This window comes from Urocitellus parryii, chromosome 7 (genome assembly GCF_045843805.1).
Source record: "Urocitellus parryii isolate mUroPar1 chromosome 7, mUroPar1.hap1, whole genome shotgun sequence".
Classification (NCBI taxonomy): Eukaryota; Metazoa; Chordata; class Mammalia; order Rodentia; family Sciuridae; genus Urocitellus; species Urocitellus parryii.
Window position 1 is genome coordinate 102,591,130 of NC_135537.1, and position 6,000 is coordinate 102,597,129.

The 6,000-nt window shown below is 53.1% G+C and overlaps 1 long non-coding RNA gene across 1 annotated transcript in view; it reads right to left on the reverse strand.

Moving 5' to 3' along the window:
- LOC144256277 (uncharacterized) overlaps positions 1 to 4,436 on the reverse strand; it is a 36,956-nt gene extending 32,520 nt beyond the window's left edge. The window contains exons 1-2 of the long non-coding RNA XR_013344050.1: positions 4,333 to 4,436; positions 3,581 to 3,705 (exon numbers count right to left, since the gene is read on the reverse strand). This is a non-coding gene — a long non-coding RNA (uncharacterized LOC144256277). The remainder of the gene's footprint in view (positions 1 to 3,580; positions 3,706 to 4,332) is intronic.
- Between the last annotated feature and the right edge of the window lie 1,564 nt (positions 4,437 to 6,000).

Consider the following 6,000-nt stretch of genomic DNA (forward strand, 5'->3'; position numbering starts at 1 on the left):
TTCTGATTGGTGATTTACTGTTAATCTTTTTTTTCCTGTTTTTATTGATTTCCACCTTGATTTTCCCATGGTCAGAGAAGTTTGTGGATCTATGCATTGCCAGTATATGATCCATTTTGATAAATACTCCACACACCTGTGATCAGAGCCTGTCCCCTGCAGTTGCTGGGCACACACTCTATCCGTGCCAGCCAGTCTAGATTCTTTATTGTTTGTTCAGACTTTCTGTATTTTCCTCGGGATGGGCGCTCACAGTGTTGCCCAGGCTGGGCTGGGCTTGTGCCCCTCCTGCCTCCACCTCCCGAGCCCCTCACAGGTATTCACCGCTCTTCTATAATCTATTGATTTTTAAAAATATATATTTGCAAAGCTGCAGACTTTGATTTTTTCCTGAGTCTGCTGGTTTTTGCTGTGTGTATCCTGAGGATGTCATTAGATCACAGATATCTAAAACGATGCTCTTCCATCCCTGTGAAGGGTCCCTCTCTGTGTCCAGGGACCCTAACATCTGCTCTCGTTGCCGCCTTGCTGGCTGGCCTTCTGCAGGTGATTACAGTCGGAGCAGCTTGGGTTTTCCACTGGCCACAGAGTGCCCATCCCACTCTCTCTTCTGTGACCCTGGCACCTCCTCCAACAGGTAGACACGGGGAGTCTGTGGTCCTCCCCTTGGACCATGTGGACCCTGTGGTGGTGGAGCACAGAAGTGCCACTGTGTGACTGCTGAGTCTAGACCACGCACAGCCAATGCCCTGTGGCCCGTTCTTTCGGACACAGCCCTTGGATCAGCAATGTGCTCTGAGGAAGCCCAAAGTGACCGCAGTGGAAAGGCCGTCCTCAGGATTCGGGCCAACAGCCCTGGTGAGCCATAACACAAACTGCCCATCGTCCAGAGAGGCCTCTGTGGTCCCAGCCCCCAGCTCTTGAGTCACCCTCAGCCTAAAGTCACCCTTGAGATCTTCCCATTTGAGGTCTCACAACCTACAGCAGACACTAGCTGGCCAGTGTGCCTTGTCCAGGGGCCTCATGGTGACTGTGGAGGACGGCTATTCTGTATCACTGAACCATGAAGTCAAAAGGGACTGAAACCCTGCAGCATAAGTTTCCCACTCTCCACTATCTTTGTGTCCCTTTATTTTTGAGGCATAACTCTTATAAATGGTAGGTAGGTTTTTATAGAAAAATGGAGCCAGACAATCTTCGGCTGTTAATTGGAGTATTTATTCTATCCAAGTGTAAGGTCATGCCTTATGTGTCTGGGTTTAAATCTACTTCCCATCTTCTCCTTATTCTTTGTCCTGCTCTTTCTACATTCTTCTCCTCTTTCTCTTTCCTTCTTTGATTGTGTTCCACTGTGTGTCTTCCCTGACTAGGGATATGACAGGTTGCACCTGCTGCAAACCTTTCAGCAGTCACACTGGAAATCGAAGTGTGCACTCTGGATGTTCACCCACATCTACCGCTTCAGGTGCCTTTCAAGATAACTGTCAGTAACTGACAAGGAAGAAAGGGCTGAGACCTGTATCCAGACACACCTCTGGGCATGCTCCTGACACACGGAGTTCTCTGGCCTGCAGAGTCAGACACCTATTCAGTTTTGGAAGCCATCATATTTTCAAAGAAACCATGTTCTTTAAAAAGGCCTCAGGTGGCACAAGACTTAAAGCAGCTCCGAGCCCTAGACTTCCACAGGCCACTCTGCCTGCAGGAAGACCTGCCCTCCCACCCACTTCAGCTGGGTCTCTGGAGGATAATGGACCAGGAAATGGAGCTGTGGTCAAAGAGAACGATGGGCAGAAGTCCCCCAGAGAGCCACATCGGGCTGAACCTAGGAGATGCCCACCAATCACGTGACAGCTGGTCTCCCACTCCTCTGATAGGATGGGAGATTTCTTAGCAGTTATAGGTTGGACCATGGGTGCTATGCTCAGGCCTTTGAAGGGGACAAGCAGCAACCCTACCTGGGAATTGGGCTGTCCCTCTTGGGGGCCAGGGAGTATCCTGTGAGTAGAGGAACAACACAGACAGGCTTCCCAGAGGGGAGGGGTGCTATGGCAGAGCAAAGACCACTGTGAATCATCGAACTCCTTCCCTCCTGTTCCTGGGCCACGGACCTTATTTCCCATCCCCCCTTACAAAAAACAAAACAAAACAACAACAACAACAAAAAACGTGGCCTCATGGAATTTGGATTTTGGTGGATGGAATATGCTGAGAAGGGACGTGGCCTTTTTCAGAACTGGCCCATAAAAGCCACCCGGGATAGTCTCTGTGGTCTCCCATCTTGCGATGTGGGTGGGCACAGTGACCTTAGATTCCTTGCTTCAAAACAGCGGCCCACAAGGCAGAAGGAGCTCCATGCCTGGCTCTCTTGGGCCCCTGATTTTGAACTTATTAGAATGAGAAAGAGACACCCTTGACTAGGAAGGCTGGCATGAGCCAGGGACACAGAGCATCTCATCCCAGCCACACAGCTGCTCCACCCTATGGGGCCTGAGAGGGAGGGGATGCTCCAAGACCCTCCATGCTGATGGGAACATGGTGCTGAATTAAAGGAGCCGTCTGCAAGCTCCTTTTGGCAAAGAGCCTTGTCCAGGGAGTGGTGAGCACCTGCCCTGCTCCCACTCTCTCCAGCAGGGAGGCCTCTGGAACCCCAGGACGCAGGGACCAGCAAGACCCAGGAGGGCTGAGAAGCCCGCAGCAGGCGAATCAGAGACACTCCGACGCTGCCACCTGGAGGTGCTCTAGTTGGGCCTTTCCTTCCCCTTTCAGAGACAAGAAGATGAGGGCTCCAGAATCTAGTGGACTGTCACTCTGACATGGTGTCAGAGCTGTGATCGGGGCTTGGCTCTGCCGTCATTCATGGCAGAAGGGGATGGACAGGCGCACACAATACTATTTGAGCAGGCAACAAAGCACAGCATTTCTTTAGTCTCATGGTTTTTCTTAAACATGCAAATTTGTCATTCTACACCATCACACCTCCTCCATGCTTTCAGTGGAAAAGAAAGCTTTGAATCACTTGTCACAGAGCCAGGCAGCCTTGCCAGGAAGACTCGTGTTTATCACGCTTGGCGCCCTGCCACTCGGCCCCCGGCACACTTATCTCCAGTTTGAAAGGTTCGTCTTGGAGGCAGAGCTATTTTCGTGTGGGCCTCTGCCCCTCCTGATCCCTTCTCCCACCGTCCTCCCCCCAGCCCCACCACTCTCAGCCCCAGCCTCACCGTCCTCCCCCCAGCCCCACCACCCTCAGCCCCAGCCCCACCCACTGAATCCACCTGCAGGGCAGACCTGCCAGATACCTACCCACCTGCCTGGTCTGGGCCTGCAGAGCCCCTTTGGGAAGCCTCCGCTGGCCCTTCAAAGGCCACTTTTCCCTTCCCCTGCCCACTCCCCTGTGCCCTAGAGGGTGCTCTTTGGACCCACATGCCACACTGCTGTCAGCTGTCTCGTACGTTTGCCTCCTTCTCAAAGGAGGTCACACGGAGCCCTCGATGTTGGCTACTGCCCCAGATCAGGGGCTGGCCGTGTGCTCCCGGCCCTACTCCTCGCGCTGTGCCCTGGCCCCTCCCTGACCACTTACTGGCTGGGGGAGGGACAGCGGAGGTAGTGGGCCTGCACCGCCCACACGGTGGCTCCGTCCTCCTCATTTGGGACCACCTGCTCTTCCTCTGGGTCCCCACCAGACGCCATGTCAGCCACCAGCTCCTGCCAGGCAGGGGAAAAAGGTGGTTAGAACCAGGTTCCCAGGCTTGGGCCGGGGGAGTGCCAGAAATGTCACCTTGGTGGGACTGGGAATGGGAAGGTCACTGCCTGCTGATACCCAGGGGGTAAAGCCAGCGTGGACAACTCCATCAGGTCTCCAGAGAGTGCCCAGGCTGTGTTCACAGCCACCTGCAGACCTAGTCCTGAAGAAGGGCCGGCTGGGCCCCTTCCACAGGGCCAGCCGGGAGTGAGGGGAACCGACTCCACTGTAACTGTAGCCATAGGCCCAAGGACAGTCAAATCCCCAGATGAGATGTTCTGTTGAATGGTAGGGTGCTCTTCATGGGCCATGGCGCCAGCCCCTCCACACACACACTCACACACACTCACACACGGGCTGGCGCACACACCTGTTGCCTGCTTGGGGAGAGGTGGGACCAGCCTCCACCAGGGAGCCTTCTAAGGCCGCAGGAGTCTGGGCCTTGGAGGAGGGGCCATCCCAGAGCCTCCAAGACACTCCAAGGCCAGATGGTGGCCCCAACATGGCAGCTGGCCCCCGATGTGTGGGCAGAGCTTCTGCCCCCTTGTTGAGCCAGGTTCATCAGGGCAAAACCAGGGAGGAGCACTTACCACCAGCCAGCCTGGGTGTCCACACCAAGGGCCGAGGACCCAGATGGAATGTCCAGAAATAGCGTCCAGTGAGAGAGACCAAGCTCTCTCCTCTCTTGGGCGACTTCTCTGAGGAGCAAGGCAGCTGTTAGGAGGAAACCTTAGCCACCCTCTAAATTTAGCCTCTGGTCCCGGACTGGCAGGTCTCTGAGGAAGGAATGCAGGCTGGGGCCAGTCCCCAGAAAAGGCCTGCTTAACCCTTTACCTCCTGGCTGAGCCCCCAGACAGTGGCCTTCAGCTGTGGAGTGGGAGGACCTTCACTGTGGACAGAGAGGCCTCAGGAGGCAACCTCCTCTGGGCCCTCTCCAGGCCCTCCTGCCTGGGCCTGTCCATTCAGAGTTCTTCCCCAGACGGTGGGAATCCTCAGACCTAGAAGAAGAGCCTTAGTTCAGCTTCCGGCATCTGAGAGAGCGGCAGGTAGGTAGGGTGAGCAGCACATTGCGGCTGAAGGGGCCATTGCCTGTGGCGGGGACTGCTGCCTTCCACAGAGGTGACACTTGTGCTCCTCCACACCCTGCCCTCACTCCAGCCCCTAGATAAGGCCAGTTGTCAACTTTGGGTGATTAAAAATTGCGTGGGCCTCATAGACATTCAATGAGCTCATAACCCACCTTCTACAGCCCCCATCACTAGGATCAGAGCCCAGAGCCCAGGGTTCTCCCCCTTCCCCACACATTCTCTAGTTACCCATCATCTGTCCATCTGTCCATCTATTTTTCTGTCCGTTTAGACACTCACTAGTTTCCTGCTGTGAATCAGCCATGGTACTTGGCCACAGTCAGTGAGGCACACAGCCGTTCTTCCTCACACACATACACACTCACACACACTCTCTCACACACACACACACTTCCATTCTTCCTCTCTGGGTGGAATAGCACCATTAGAAACTGGCCAAATGAGTGAGTGAGCTCACGGTTTATTAGGAGGAGTGAACCACAGACCCCAAATAACTCAAGCACAAGGCAGAAGAGACCAGAGTTAGGCAAGTTCAAAGGCCGGGGAAGGCAGCAAGGGGTCCCAGGAGAAGGGGCAACCCATGAGCTGGCCTTTTAAGGCAGGTGAAGTCACCACAGCCTACGGGGAGGGGAGGAAGTACACAGGGAGGTGTGGACAGAGCTCTGCCCCAGGAAGTCCGAGTTCTGGGTGGGATGTCTTACTTGCTCAAACCAAAGTAATATAGTCTGGAAGATGGTTTTTAGGAGAACAAATGCTAGAACAACTTAACAGCCAACAAGAGAGCTGGGTTCACTTGTTAGGTTCTGCAGTCACTGAGAGGACCTAAGCAGAGAAGTGACGATCTAAGGACCGTGTGTCAGAACAACTTGGCAATGGTGTTGTGAACTATTTAGTCTGAAAAGTTATTACTTACAATAAGAAAATTCAGTAAGATGACCAAGTAAATTTTATTTTATTATTTTTTAAAATAATTTTTTGAATTTTCAAATTTTTTTAGTTGTTGATGTACTTTTATTATTTATTTATTTATATATGGTGCTGCGAATCGAACCCAGTGCCTCACACATGCTAGGCAACTGCGCTGCCACTGAGCCACAATCTCAGCCCCCCAAGTAAATTTTAATAAATCAAATAAATTTTGTATGTCAATCAAACCTACTAGCCATAAAA